The 14,579-nt window shown below is 55.1% G+C and overlaps 1 long non-coding RNA gene across 1 annotated transcript in view; it reads right to left on the bottom strand.

The window, feature by feature from the left end:
• Nucleotides 1–11,762: 11,762 nt before the first annotated feature.
• Nucleotides 11,763–14,579, bottom strand: part of LOC145542424 (uncharacterized) — a 39,971-nt gene continuing 37,154 nt past the window's right edge. Inside the window, exon 5 of the long non-coding RNA XR_014079854.1 lies at nucleotides 11,763–12,374. This is a non-coding gene — a long non-coding RNA (uncharacterized LOC145542424). The remainder of the gene's footprint in view (nucleotides 12,375–14,579) is intronic.

A 14,579-nucleotide genomic window follows, 5' to 3' on the forward strand; every position in this document is an offset into this window, starting at 1 on the left:
GCTAGTCTTTGTTGATTTCCACCATGTACAGAGCGATAGGGACAAAGCTTTAAAAACACAGAACTTCGTAAAACCCTGCCAGCTGCACATCACAACCTCACTGGCATGAATTCAACTTACACACGCACACGTGTTCCCCCAAAGCCACAGCAAACCACGAGCAACCTCACAGACCAGCTCCCGTAGAACACGGAGGGGAGTAAGGGGGCTTGGGGGTACAGTGTCGTTCTGTTTCTTGATCTGGGTTGCTGATCACATTGGCTTAACAAACGTTGTGAAAATCCTTCTAGCCACACACTTAACGATCTGTGTACCTTTCTATATGTGTTTTTATGTGCGTGATTTTTCAGTTAAGTTTGCTCACAATCCATGCCCTGAAAAGATCCATGCACACTTAATGACAATGAAGACGTGCACTAGGCACTTGGAACGGCCATCTGGGGGGGAGGGAGGGAAATGGGGAGACCGAGGAATAAACAGATAAACAGACACGGAAGAGGTCTGGAGGGGACCGGGGGTGGGGGGGTGGGGGTGGTCACAGGTCAGGGAGTGGGGACAAGCCCAGCCCTGGGCCCCTCGGGACAGGGCAGGGGAACCAGGTAGAACAGGCGTTCAGGCCACGTCATGACTATACCCACTGTGTTAAGAGCCCTCGCTCCTCAGACGACAAGAACCGCGAAGGTTGCTGACACTAGGAGTCGTGAAAGTGTGGCTTGACCCTAACTGGCCAGTGATCTTTTTTGATCTCCATCAAAGCTTTAAACGCATGGCTTTTTTGACCCGACAGTTCATTTCACCTGTAGCAAGACACACAGTTGAAAGTCGGTGGGCCCATGCCAGCAGGCTGGCACCGAGGCACCCCCAGGGCCACATTTGTCAGCCGGGGACACCGAGAGTCTCTCCGCATCAGCCTCACGACGTGAACGGTGGACCGTCAGACCTAGACCCCGCCGGCCCCTGGCCCTGCGGACCAAGGCAGTCCAGCATCCACAGGGTGACGGCCCAGGACAGAGTGAGCTCCAAGAGGGGCGGACAGGAGGTGGGAAGTTCGCTTCGGGAACACAGTTCCATGCTCATCTCTCTATGGAACAAATCGCAGAAAGTCTGAAAGGCTGCACCAGGCTGAGGGGTGGGCCTTCGGGGCGGCCCGGGGAAGGTCCCCTGGCCCCTTGGACGCTAACGCTCCCTACGGCGGGATTCGGTGCTCCTGTGGTCTTTAGATGAAACCCGGGTGGGAAGGGACAGGGCTGGCCGAATGGACACCGGGTCCTCTCACGAGAGGGGCTGAGAAATACATGCCAACCCGGTTTTGTCGTGTGTCCCCAGCAGACACAGGCTGGAGCAGGGAGCTGGGTTCTCAACCATCCCAGGAACCTGATCCGGCCCCTCCTCTCTGGCCCCGGCTCACAGGCAGGCCAGGGGCCTGGGAGCGGGACGAGGTCATTTCCTGCCACCAGTCAGAACCCGCTCCACAGTTACCCTCTCCCCAGCCACCGCCCCAGCTCAGCCCACCCCCTTTCCCCTTGAAAACCTGTGTCCAGCCTTAGAAAGGCCTGTGGTCACCCCACCTGGCTGCAGGCCGCTGGCTGCCAAGAGGATAGTGAGTGGAGGGCAGGGGAGATGCTGGCCCAGTTCGCTCCCCCACGCTGACCTCGGAGGAACCGGCTCTATGGCGTCGCGCTCTGGCCTTGCCGGGCGGCTCCCTCTGGGTCCAGAACACACCGGCCGCCCACACACCTGCCCCCTCCTGCCTGGCAGCTCCTCCTCACCTCCTGCCACCCACGGACCGTCCCTGCAGCCCTCACGCATCTGGCTCACCACCGAGTTGCTTGTCAGCCAGGCCAGCGGGTCTGGAGGCCAGCGCGGTGTCAGGGTGCTGACTCACCTCGTTATCCCCGGGGCTCAGATGTGGTTACAGAGCGGGAACGCCTCTCCTGCCCCGTGCGGCCCCTCACCCCAGCACAGCCCTGTAAACTGTGCCTACAACAGCTGCCTCCAGTCCCTGCCCTCTGGAGCGGGTTAAAAGAGGGCCCCCGAACCTGCGATTATGAGCTGATCTGAGAACAGATGGGATTTGCTTACAGGTGTAATTCAGGTCCTGAGATGAGTTCATCTTGATTTAAGTGGGCCCTTAATCCGACGACAAGGGTCCTAACATGAGGAAGGTGGGACTAGGGGCTTCCCTGGTGGCTCAGACAGTAAAGAATCTGCCCACAATGTAGGAGACCCAGGTTCAATCCCTGGGTCAGGAAGATCCCTGGATAATGGAATGGCTACCCACTCCAGTATTCTTGCCCAGAGAATCCCATGGGCAGAGGAGCCTGGCGGGCTGCAGTCTAGAGGGACGCAGAGTGCACACAACTGAGCGACTTTCACTTCAAAGACTCAGTAACATGGAGGAGACCGTGGGAGGGTGGAGGCCAAGCCAAGCGGCTCCAAGAAAACCGCCGGGAGCTGTGGAGGGGCCTAGAGTGGACCCTCTCTCCAACCTCCAGAGGAGCCGCCTGGGACAAGCCTGGTGTCAGGCTCCCGGCCTCCTGAACTGGGAGGGCACATCTCTGTTGTCTTAAGGCCCCCACTTCGTGGCAACTTGTTCCGCCAGCCCTAGGACGCTGACACGCCCTCTGGGGCCCTGGTGACGGAAGCGGGGCTGCACTCCTCTGCTCTGGGCCATTTGTCCGGAGAAATCACAGCAGCTTCCAGCATCCAGCGTGTCGCGGGTCTTGCTTTCCCGAAGCTGCTGTTGCTGCTGGCAACAGATGATAGAACCCGAGGCTCAGGAGACCCTCTCTCCAGGAGACCTGAAAATCCATCTCAGAGGGGTACCCACTCCGTCTGGTGTGTGACAAGCCCACCTCATCTGCCAACAGCCCTGCTCCAGCCCCCTTGGGGAGAAGGGGGCCACGGGTGGCCACGGGAGGGCCAGCTCCCTCAGCCCAACTCCCCAGCTCCCTTGGCTCCTCCCTGCAGCTCTGGGGGGCCCGTGGGCAGACCGGGGCCTCATGCCAGGACATCCATCTTGGCATCTGCAGCTTCCCCTTCTCCTTTAGCCGCTCAGAGCTGTGTGAAGCCACATATGGAGACGAACACTGTCATCTAGCAAAAGCGAGTGTTCCGCTGAGTCTTTCTCATCAGGAGAAAACACAGCTGAAGCCTCTGGGTTTGGCCAATTTCGCGTTCTTTCTCCTTTCTGCCTGTCAGTCTGTTATTAGTCACTGTCTGCGTCTCAGCCCAGCCTGTCACATAACAAAATACTGCAAACAGATCAAGGGGTTTCAATACCAGAAATGTATTTTCTTCTCACAGTTCCGGAGACCAGAGGTCCGCAAGGTGTCATCGGGGTCAGTTTCTGGTCAGTTTCTCCTTCTCACTGTGTCCTCCCAAGGCTGAGAGAGAACCAGCTCAGGTGTCCCTTCCTACAAGGACACTAACCTCTTGGATCTGGGCCCCACCCTTATGGCCTCATTTCACCTCAATCACCTCCTGGAAGCCCCCGTCTCAAACACAGTCTCGAGAGGTTGAAAATGCTTATAAGTTCTTAAAGTGTATGTGTCCAAGAAAGATCATTGGTCAGCCTCACTTCTCTCCATGAAAATGTCTCTCAATGAAATGTCTCATATCTGGGTGTGGCTTCCCTGGTGGCTCAGAACGTAAAGAATCCACCCTCAATGCAGAAGATCCGGGTTCGATCCTGGGTCAGGAAGATCCCCTGGGGAAGGAACTGGAAACCTGCTCCAGTATTCTTGCCTGGAGAATCTCATGGACAGAGGAGCCTGATGGGCTGAAGTCCATGGGGTCACAAGGAGTTGGACATGACTGAGTGACTGACACTTGACTTTCACTTTTTCTGAAAAGAAGGAGCACTGGGTTGGGAGTACAGGGCTGCTCCTAGGGAGCAGAGAGATGGTTCAGAAAGCAAATACAGTCCCACTGAGGCAGTGGCTTCAACATGTGACTCTGGGAACACAATTCAGCCCATAGCAGGCATCTTTACCCTCTTGGGGCTTCCCTGGTGGCTCAGATGGTAAAGAATCTGCCTGCAATGTGGGAGATCAGGGTTCCTTCCCTGGGTTGGGAAGATCTTCAGGAGAGGGAATGTGTACCCACTCCAGTATTCTTGCCTGGAAAATTCCGTGGACAGAGGAGCCTGGCAGGCTACAGTCCATGGGATGCCAGAGAGTCGGACACAACTGACCGATTAACGCTTTCAGTTTACCCTCTTGGGATTTCACCTGGTCGCGTGCACAGCAGTCTCTGTAGCTGGGGGACAAAAGACAGGCTCTGAAGGCCGCTCCTCCACGGAGGCTCACCCCAGCGAGAGTCCCAAACCCCACCCGGCTGCGCGGAGGCTCACCCCAACGAGAGTCCCAAACCCCCACCCGGCTGCTGACAAAGATTCCCTCCTCCTGGGCCCAGCTGGAGCCAGCCTCCACGGAGCCCTTTCTCAGACCTCAACCTCGGCAGGCAAGGACGTGGCCAAACACCACCATCATTTCTCAGGGTTCAAGGCCGCCTCCTGAACAGGATCTCAGGCCCCCTTGAAGAGCCTGCCTGGGGAGCTGAAGGCTGGCCAGAACTGGCTGATCCCACACCCGAGGTGGGCCCGTGTCCCGGCTTCCGGGGGAGGGGAGGGCCTGACTCCAGAAGCACTGTCAGCAGACCCAGAAGGCTGTCACATGGACCCACTCCCTGTCCCGCTCGCTGTAATTTTCACACACCCCTGACCTCCCCCCGCCGTAAGACGCCCAGTCACCTCCACACACGCGCAAGTGAAGGTCGGGACACACTGGACTCTTTCCACTGTGACAGTTATCACGGCTGAAATCTGTCCTTGACACTGTGGCCAGTGTCCGGCTTTGTTATCTCTGACACCACCACTCACCCAGTGCTTCCCAGGTGGCACTAATGGTGAAGAACCCGCCTGCCAATGAAGGAGACCATAAGAAACGTGATTTCAACCCCTGGGTGGGGAAGATCCCCTAGAGGAGGGCATGGCAACCCACTCCAGTGTTCTTGCCTGGAGAATCCCATGGACAGAGGATCCTGGTGGGCTAGGGTCCATAGGGTCACATGGGGTTGCAAAGAGTCAGACACGACTGAAGTGACTTAGCACGCTTGCACACCCACTCGGCACACACAGAGTCTCCATGGTTAAGCCAAATTCTCACGCCAAACAGGTCAGAGCATGAGGAAGCAGTCCTTTAACAACCTTGCGTCCCACTGTGTGCTGGCATTCACAGTGAACGCGCTTGAACTTGAACTGTTTACACCAGGAGCCCAGGGCAGTAGGTACCGTGGGAGGGGACCAGCTGGCAGCGGGCTGGGGTCCCAGCAGATGTAGAGAGCCAGGCTGATCACGACTCAGTGGGTGGAGCATGATGTGTGGAGGCCCCCATGCCCACATACACCGCTCCCGCCTGCTGACCAGCCTGTCCCCTGACGGGCTGGCTGAGTTCCAAGGTTCTTCCCTCACCAGGGAAGCCTCACCATAGTCAGGAATCTCGACTGGCTCCAGAAAGGTCCAGAATGCCTCCCCGGGCAGCAGGCCACACCCAAGAGCAGACAGTGACCGTGGATGTGATGTGAGCCTTTGCAAAGGGTACATGCCGTGTCCACCGCCACGCCCCATGTGGGGCTCCCATTGTCTGGACAACAGCACCGGCCAGAACTGCCCGCTTCCCCAGGAGCCAAAGCTGGGGCACACCTGCTAGGAGCTGGGGAGGGGGCAAGTGGAGGGCCCAGCCCCCAGGCCTGCATCCCGGCACAGCGTGTCTGGTGCTCTGCTGTGTGTCCTAGGGCAGCTCGCTCAGCCCTCCACATAGAGGAGCGCCCACCTGCCCTATGGGCCAGTGTGGACACGCGCTGGGTGAGAATCAGAGCACCTGGGCCCCAGGTGGAAACTGTGTTCACCTTTCAAGGGGCGTGGCTTCTTCTCCCAAAGCCAGGGGCCCTGCTGTGGCTCGCGTGGAAGGGATGGCCCCAGGGGTGAGGCAAGAGTTGCCGCTCTTTCCTCACAGGCCGCAGTGCGGTCTGAACAGACAGGGCCGAGTCAGACTAGCCTGCGAGCAGACTTGCTCTTACTAAAGTGTGAAGGGCACCCTGGGGTGGGCAAGGCCGATGAGAAGAGAGAAGGCTCTGAGGCTTCAGATGTGAGATGACGGGGTCTGGGCCTGGGCAGGGATGGGGGATGGGGGAGGATGCCCCAGAGACCAGAGTTTTCTAGGAGCGGAAAACAGCCAGGCATGCGTGCGGGCTAAGTCGCTTCAGTCGTGTCCGACTCTGAGACCCTATGGACTGTAGCCCCGCCAGGCTCCTCTGTCCCTGGGATTCTACAGGCAAGAATACTGGAGTGGGTAGCCATAACCTCCTCCGAGGGATCTTCCCGACCCAGGGATTGAACTCGCATCTCTTATGTCTCTTGCACTGGCAGGCGGGTTCTTCACCACTAGCGCCACCTGGGAAGCCCAAACAGCAAGGCAGGTGTGTGTTAAGGTGGGCGTGGTGTGGCCGAGGGGACCGGAAGCACAGGTAGCGTCTTTCACCATCCTTGAACCTGGGGGCACAGCCTTGGCTGGCCAGGGCGCTCAGCTCCAAGGGCCAACGACGCTGGACGTGGGTGTTGGGAGACAGACTGGGGTGCTCCAGACTCCCGCAGCCCCGCGTGAGCTCAGGGCACGCACGCGGAGGGAGATAATCAATCTCTATTTGGGGCGGGAGAAGCGGATAAGCATCCTTACTGGCAGGAGAGAAGACACGAGACCGCTTGGAGAGACAAGCATGATTAATAGCCAGGGCATTGATTTACAGGGGGAGATTAGAGGAACGCAGCCTGGATCTCTGCAGGGGTGAGGTGGGCCAGCGCTGAGAGCCGAGGAGGGAGGAACGGCAGCCTGGGAAATCCCATTTCGGGGCTCGTCTGCAGGGGTGAGACCGGGAGGACAGCTGACAGATGAACACGCCGTCTGAAGGTAGGAAAACGACTTTCCAAGACGGAGGGGGGATTTCCCACCAGGAGTGGGGAATCCGGACACAAGAGGCAGAGACCCGCGGCCCTCCACTCTGGACATACAGACAGCACAGGACAGAGTGTGCAGCTATGCTGTGGAAGCCTGGCCCTCGGGGTGCAGAGGTCCAGGGACACGCAGGACTCAGGTCCTAACAGAGGTGATGGGAGGTTCTCTGACCCGACCCTCGAAGGGGCCTCTAGCCTCCGGGTTCTCCAGAGACACAGAACCAACAGATTGCATGTGTGCGCACGCACACAGAGAGGGATTTATTTTAAGGAACTGGCTCGTGAGATGGTTCAGTTCAGTTCAGTTCAGTCGCTCAGTCGTGTCCGACTCTTTGCGACCCCATGAATTGCAAGCACGCCAGGCCTCCCTGTCCATCACCAGCTCCCGGAGTTTACCCAAACCCGTGTCCATCGAGTCGGTCATGCCATCAAACCATCTCGTCCTCTGTCGTCCCCTTCTCCTCCTGCCCCTAATCCTTCCCAGCATTAGGGTCTTTTCCAATGAATCAACTCTTCGCATGAGGTGGCCAAAGTATTGGAGTTTCAGCTTCAACATCAGTCCTTCCAATGAACACCCAGGACTGATCTCCTTTAGGATGGACTGGTTAGATCTCCTTGCAGTCCAAGGGACTCTCAAGAGTCTTCTCCAACACCACAGTTCAAAAGCATCAATTCTTCGGCGCTCAGCATTCTTTATATTCCAACTCTCACATCCATACATGACCACTGGAAAAACCACAGCCTTGACTAGACGGACCTTTGTTGGTAAAGTATGTGAGATGGTGAGGGCTGGAAAATCCAAAAATCTGCAGGGCAGGCCAGTGAGCTGGACACCCAGGCCAGAGCTAATGCCCATCTGCTGGCAGAGCCCCCTCTTCCTTGGGGACCTCAGTCTTCTTTCACTAATGCCTTTGCCTGATTGGGCGAGGCCCACCCACACCACCAACGGTTATCTGCATTACTGCAAGTCTACTGATTTAAATGCTGTTGTTCAGTCACTCAGTCATGTCCAACTCTTTGCAACCCCATGGACTGCAGCACACCAGACCTCCCTGTCCATCACCAACTCCCAGAGCTTGCTCAAACTCATGTCTATTCAGTCAGTGATACCATCCAACCATCTCATCCTCTGTCGTCCCCTTCTCCTCCCACCTTCAGTCTTTCCCAGCATCAGGGTCTTTTCAAATGAGTCAGTTCTTCACATCAGGTGGCCAAAGTATTGGAGTTTCAGCTTCAGCATCAGTCTTTCCAATGAATATTCAGGGTTGATTTCCTTTAGGGTGGACTGGTTGGATCTCCTTGCAGTCCAAGGGACTCTCAAGAGTCTTCTCCAGTCTTCTCAGTCTTCTCCAGTCTGAAAGCATCATTCTTCAGTGCTCAGCCTTCTTTATGGTCCAACTCTCACATCCATACATGACTACTGGAAAAACCATAGCTTTGACTATAGGCCTTTGTCGGCAAAGTGATGTCTCTGCTTTTTAATACATTATCTAGGTTTGTCATAATTTTTCTCCCAAGGAGCAAGCATCTTTTAATTTCATGCTGCAGTCATCATCAGCAGTGATTTTGGAGCCCCAAAGAATAAAGTCTCTCACTGTTTCCATTCTTTCCCCATCTATCTGCCATGAAATGATGGGACTGGATACCATGATCTTAGCTTTTTGAATGTTGAGTTTTAAGCCAGCTTTTTCACTCTCCTAGATGCCACCATTTAAAAGAATTTTTTCATCACCCCTATTTTTATTAAAACAATACAAAATCTTTTAGCACATAAATACACAGCTTATCTATTGTCATCTATGACTGAACACAGACACATATTGTTTTCAGATTTTTACTGTAGTAAACGATTTTCATAAACATCTCACCTCTTTACTTCTTTGTCCAAATTCCTTTTCTTCTCTTAATTCCCCAAAGTGGAATTCCTAAAGCAAGCAGGAAGAAAGAAAGTGAAAGTGAAAGTCATTCAGTCATGTACAACCCTTTGCAACCCCATGGACTGTATAGTCCATGGAATTCTCCAGGCCAGGATACTGGAGTGGTAGCCTTTCCCTTCTCCAGTGGCTCTTCCCAACCCAAGGATCGAACCCAGGTCTCCCACATTGCAGGTGGATTCTTTACCAGCTGAGCCACCAGGGAAGCCCCAAACTGTTGAATCCACCCTTTCTGGTGTATGGTTCTGAGTCTTCACAAATATTTACAGTCATGTAACCAGCATGATCGGTATGAAAAACATTTCCATCACCCTGAAAAGCTCCCTTGTGCCCTGAAGCTGTCCTCTCGGGCCAGTGTCCCGTGTACCCAGTGGAATGTGTATGGTACTTACCAAAGGGACACAGCTTAGACAGGGTCAGTGGTAACAGAGAACGGGAGAGACGAGAGATGTTCTATTAACGTGACCCTACCGGATTAAAACGAATGAGTTTTTCGGCACAAAGCAGTTGGATGTTTTTGTACAGTGGGAAAACAGCCTTCCCCACACCCTTGGATTTCGCCAACTTCTAGCCCTGAAGCCCAGAGAGGTTAAGACACTTACTCAGAGTCACACAGCATCTGGGTGGCAGAAGTGCCAAACTCTGCCCCCGCCGAGGCCGCAGACCTCTTGTAGTTCCCTCCACAATCACTTCCTCCCCACCATGAACTCTCCTTCCTGGCCATCTCTCCACCCCAGAGGCCCGAAGCATACAGAGGATAACAAGGGCAAGCCAATGCAAAAATCATATGAGCGCTTCATGGTGACTTTGAAATGTTTTGGTGAAACCAGGCCTCCAATGGCAGATCTAAATTGTATCACATGAGACCTGGAGGGTAGCAACCTCACGGAGGCAGAGACAACAGGAGGAGGTGCCAAGTGGGAGGGACGTCAAAGGCTCAGCTGCCTCTGGGCCTCTGCCACCAAAGCGCCTACATCCCCAGCAGAAGGGACACCTGGCTCCCTGACCCACCCCCTGGTGGGCCTCAGATGAGTAGAGGACTCGTGCCCAGGGCTCCTCCAAGGCTCAGCGCCAGGTCACTGGGCCTGTCCTTCCCATTGCCCTGGTCCCGGAAGAGCCCCCAGAGGGTAGGGATTGAGCCCGTTCAGGCTGTTGAACCCAGAAGTCGTTGCTGTAACTGCAGGGCCTGTCTGCTGTCTACAGAACAGAAACAGACTCACAGATATAGAGAATGGATTTGTGGCTGCCAACGGCAGGGGGGTAGCATGGGAGGGTGAGATTAGCAGGTGCAAACTATCACACGTGGAATGGAAAAGCACCAAGGTCCTGCTGAACAGCACAGGGAACCGTGTCCCACATCCTGGGATAAACCATACTGGAAAAGAAAAAATAACAATAATCACACCTAACTTGCATGGGTTTTACTTTAGCAAATTAAAGAAGGGAATACATTAGTTCAGTTCAGTTCAGTCGCTCAGTCGTGTCCGACTCTTTGCGACCCCATGGACTGCAGCATGCCAGGCCTCCCTGTCCATCACCAGCTCCTGGAATTTACTCAAACTCATGTCCATTGAGACGGTGATGCCATACAACCGTCTCATCCTCTGTCGTCCCCTTCTGCTCCCGCCTTCAATCTTGCCCAGCATCAGAGTCTTTTCAAATGAGTCAGCTCTTCGCATCAGGTGGCCAAAATATGGGAGTTTCAGCTTCAACATCAGTCCTTCCAATGAACACCCAGGACTGATCTCATTTAGGATGGACTGGTTGGATCTCCTTGCAGTCCAAGGGACTCCTAAGAGTCTTCTCCAACAACACAGTTCAAAAGCATCAATTCTTCGGCGCTCAGCTTTGACTTCCACCATCTGTGTCCCCGGCGCCCAGGTCTCAGAAACACTTGTTGACTGACGACTGACTGGTCACTCCGCCTCCCCAATCACCTAGCCATGGCCTCTGTCTGGTGATAACACTGCAGTTGCCAAGCTAAAGAGTATAGACTCTGGAGCCAGGTTGCCAGGTTCCAGCCCCAGCCCCAGCCCCGTGGACCCTTGCTGAATGAGACCAGGTGGCCCCTCAACCTCTCTGTTTCTCTGCTTGAAATGGAAGTGGTTGAGTCTGTGCCCTGAAGAACAGCCAGGGGACATCACAGAGGACGTGTAAAAGGAGCCCGGTGAGCCCTCAAGAAGTAGCTGTTTTTACAACCATTGATAAACACAATTTTCCATGCCCTCTGCCCACCTTCCTCCCCAGAAGGGCTGGGACAGGGAGGTGAGGGGGAGGGTCCCAGACGGGAGAGCAATGAGGCCACGATCAGCCACGTCGGAGGGGCTGATAAATAGAGCTGAGTCCAGAGAGGGCTCAGCCAGCCCCTCCAGTTGGCTGTAAATAAAGTGCTGGAGCCCAGGACGGGGCTGCCTCGGCGGAGACGGATTCGTGACACATGGGCTGTCATCCATCGCCCCACGTGCAGCTGCAGGCGGCCCCATCAGGGCCCCCAGGCTGGAGTGTCAGCGGGCGTCTGGAGGCTCAGAAACAACCACCCCCACCCCCAGGAGGGACACTGGCCGGGGGGGCCCCGGTCCTGTCCGGAGAGGGAGGAGGCTGGGGATGCAAACAGGCCCAGGTCCTGCAGCACTGCCCTAGGGCCTCACACATTCACTGCCCTGACCCATCGTCACTCTTATCCCCACGTACAGGTGAGGAGACCGAGGCACAGAGGAGCTAAGAAACTTGCCCAAGGCCACTTGGCTAATACATTGACTGAGCCAGGATTTGACCCGCGTCCCCAAAGCCAGTGATTTAATGCCTCTAGAGCCATAGGGAGCCACAGAAGTTTACTGAGGGAGAGAGGGACCTGGTCACTCTGCATGGAGTTGGGTGGAGGATGAGGCTGGAGGGGGAGGTCTGGCCACAATCCCATCTGCGTCTGTGATGAGCAGCCCGGGGACAGCAGAGTCCGGGCCCTACTTGGGGATCAGCAGTGATGGCCCTGAGTGGGGAGTAGGTGGGGGGTCTGTGAGCCTCTTCTGATTGGCATTTCCCACCCCTTCATCACGAGGTCAGGAACAAGTGGCCCACAAGTCCACTCCCAGTGCCACTGCCAGGCCTGGCTGGCATCCATTTCCTCCCTCTTAGCTGATCCCACATCCCAGGTCCAAGGCCAGGCCTGCGGGCCGCTCTGAAACACGGCAACATTGATGGTGTGGCTTCTCAGGACACCCCACTCCCAGACGTCCTCGCTGTACCTTGGCTGGAGGAGGTCAGCCCCAATACTTGCAGTTCTGACTTGTTCAGCTGCAGCTGAATTATCCAGAGAGAGAAGCCGTCTCCCCTCCCAGGGGTGGGGGAGGGGTAGCAAGTGGGCATCACCCCCCCCACCCGGTAGAGCAGCCTTCGTGCCCGCGCCCTGCCTGGCACACACTTGGCTGGGTCTGCAAAAATAACAAAATATGAAATTCAGATTAATGTTCTGTTTAGTCGGGATCTGAATTTCAAATCAGGACGAGCTGACTCAGATTGACTGCAGTCCGTCTCCCAGAGCCCGGCAGCCCGCACCTGGGCCCCAAGCGAGGGGTTCTACCCAGGGGAGCCCAGCATATCCAGACAGGCGGGCGGGTGCTTTGTGCCTAAACAGGCAGGTTGACAGGCCCCAGGCTCTGACTTCAGAGGTCAGCAGGGTCCAGACCCCAGCTGGGCTTCCACACCAGCCTTCCCACCAAAAATCTCCAGTTGATGTGGGGTTTTTCCAGCTTTATTGAGGTAAGATTTTATTTGTAAGATATTTACAGTGTGTGTCATGGTGATTTGATATATAGATACACTGTGAAAAGATTCCTCCCATCTAGTTAATTAACACATCAGTCACATCACTCATTTATCTCTTTTCCTTTTTCTTTTTTTGGTGAGAATATTTAAGTTCTACTCTCTTAGCAAGGGTCTCCCTGGTGGCTCAGATGGCAAAGAATCTGCCTGCAATGCGGAAGACCCGGGTTTGAACCCTGGGTAGAGAAGATCCCCTGGAGAAGGAAATGGCAACCCACTCCAGTATTCTTGCCTGGAGAATCCCATGGACAGAGGAGCCTGGCAGGATGTAGTCCATGGGGTCACAAAGAGTCGGACACGACTGAGCAACTAACACACACACACTTTCTTAGCAAAGTTCAATTATACGTACAATGTATCAACCACAGTCGCTATGACAAACCAAGAGAGCGCAGTAAAAAGCAGACACATCACTTTGCCAACAAAGGTCTGTAGAGTCAAAGCTATGGTTTCTCCAGTAGTCGGTGTATAGAAGTGAGAGTTGGACCATAAAGAAGGCTGAGCACCTTTTGAACTGTGGTGTTGGAGAAGGCTCTTGAGAGACCCTTGGACTGCAAGGAGATAAACCAAGTCACTCCTAAAAGAAATCAACCATGAATATTCATTGGAAGGACTGATGCTGAAGCTGAGGCTCCAGGACTTTGGCCACCTGATGTGAGGAACCAACTCACTGGAAAAGATCCTTTTGCTGGGAAAGACTGACAGCAAAAGGAGAAAGAGGCAGCCGAGGACGGGATGGTGGGATGGCATCACCGACTCAATGGACATGCGTTTGAGCAAACTCCGGGAGACGGTGAAGGACAGGGAGGCCTGGCGTGCTGCAGTCCGTGGGGTCACAGAGAGTTGGACACGACTGAGCGCCTGAACGACACACATCATCAGCTGTAGTCACCGTGTTTTACGTTAGATTCTCACCTCTTACTCATCTTACAGCTAAAGTTTCCCTTGTACCCTTTCACGAACTTCTCCTCATCCCTTATTGCTTCACCCCCACTCCCGACTGCCCCTGGCAACTACCTTCCTTCTTTGTTTCTATGAATTTGACTATTTAAAAAATATTCCAAAAAAAAAAAATTCCATGTAGAAGTGAGACCGTACAGTCCTTGTCTCTCTCTCCCTGGCTCATCTCACTTAACATAATACCCTCAAGTTCCAGCCATCCTTCTTTCCCATGGCTGGATGATATTTTGATTGCTTTTTTTTCCCCATTAATTTTGCTTCACTGGCTACCGTTGGGCCCCACCAGGGCTAAGAGAAGACGCACTCGCTGGCCCCTTCACACATTCCCCTCTCGCGTGGCCCCTCTGGGCCTGGCACCGACCAGCTGAAGGCCAGCCTTGCCCTGGGACACCAGAGACGCCAGGACCCAACAGTGTGCCCCCTTCCTGGCACCTCCCTCTCCCGCTCGGGTGCTCGACCGTCCTGAGCCTCATCTCCTCACCTGAGAAATGGGACGACACCCCCTCCTGCAGGGACCTGGCTGGGCCTGCGTGCACTCTGCTCAGCAAAACACAGCAGGTGCTTATTCAGGATGCCCACATCCCAGGCCCCATCCCCGGCAGGTGGGGGGTCGGGGCTGGACACTGGAGTGAACATACAGACCGAACTTCCCGCCCTCAGGCAACTGACACTCCGGGCTGTAGTTCTCAACAAGGGGGTGGTTTGGTCTCCCAGAGGCCACTGGGCCGGGTGGAGGTAAGTCTGGTTTTCACAAAGCTGAGGGCGGGGCTGCTCCTGGCTTCTACTGGGTGGAGGACACAGACACTGCTATCACACAGGACAGGCGCCCACAGGGAGATACCCAGCCCCACCCA

The sequence above is a fragment of the Giraffa tippelskirchi genome, chromosome 1 (assembly GCF_054371585.1).
Source record: "Giraffa tippelskirchi isolate mGirTip1 chromosome 1, T2T-mGirTip1v1.2.pri, whole genome shotgun sequence".
NCBI lineage: Eukaryota > Metazoa > Chordata > Mammalia > Artiodactyla > Giraffidae > Giraffa > Giraffa tippelskirchi.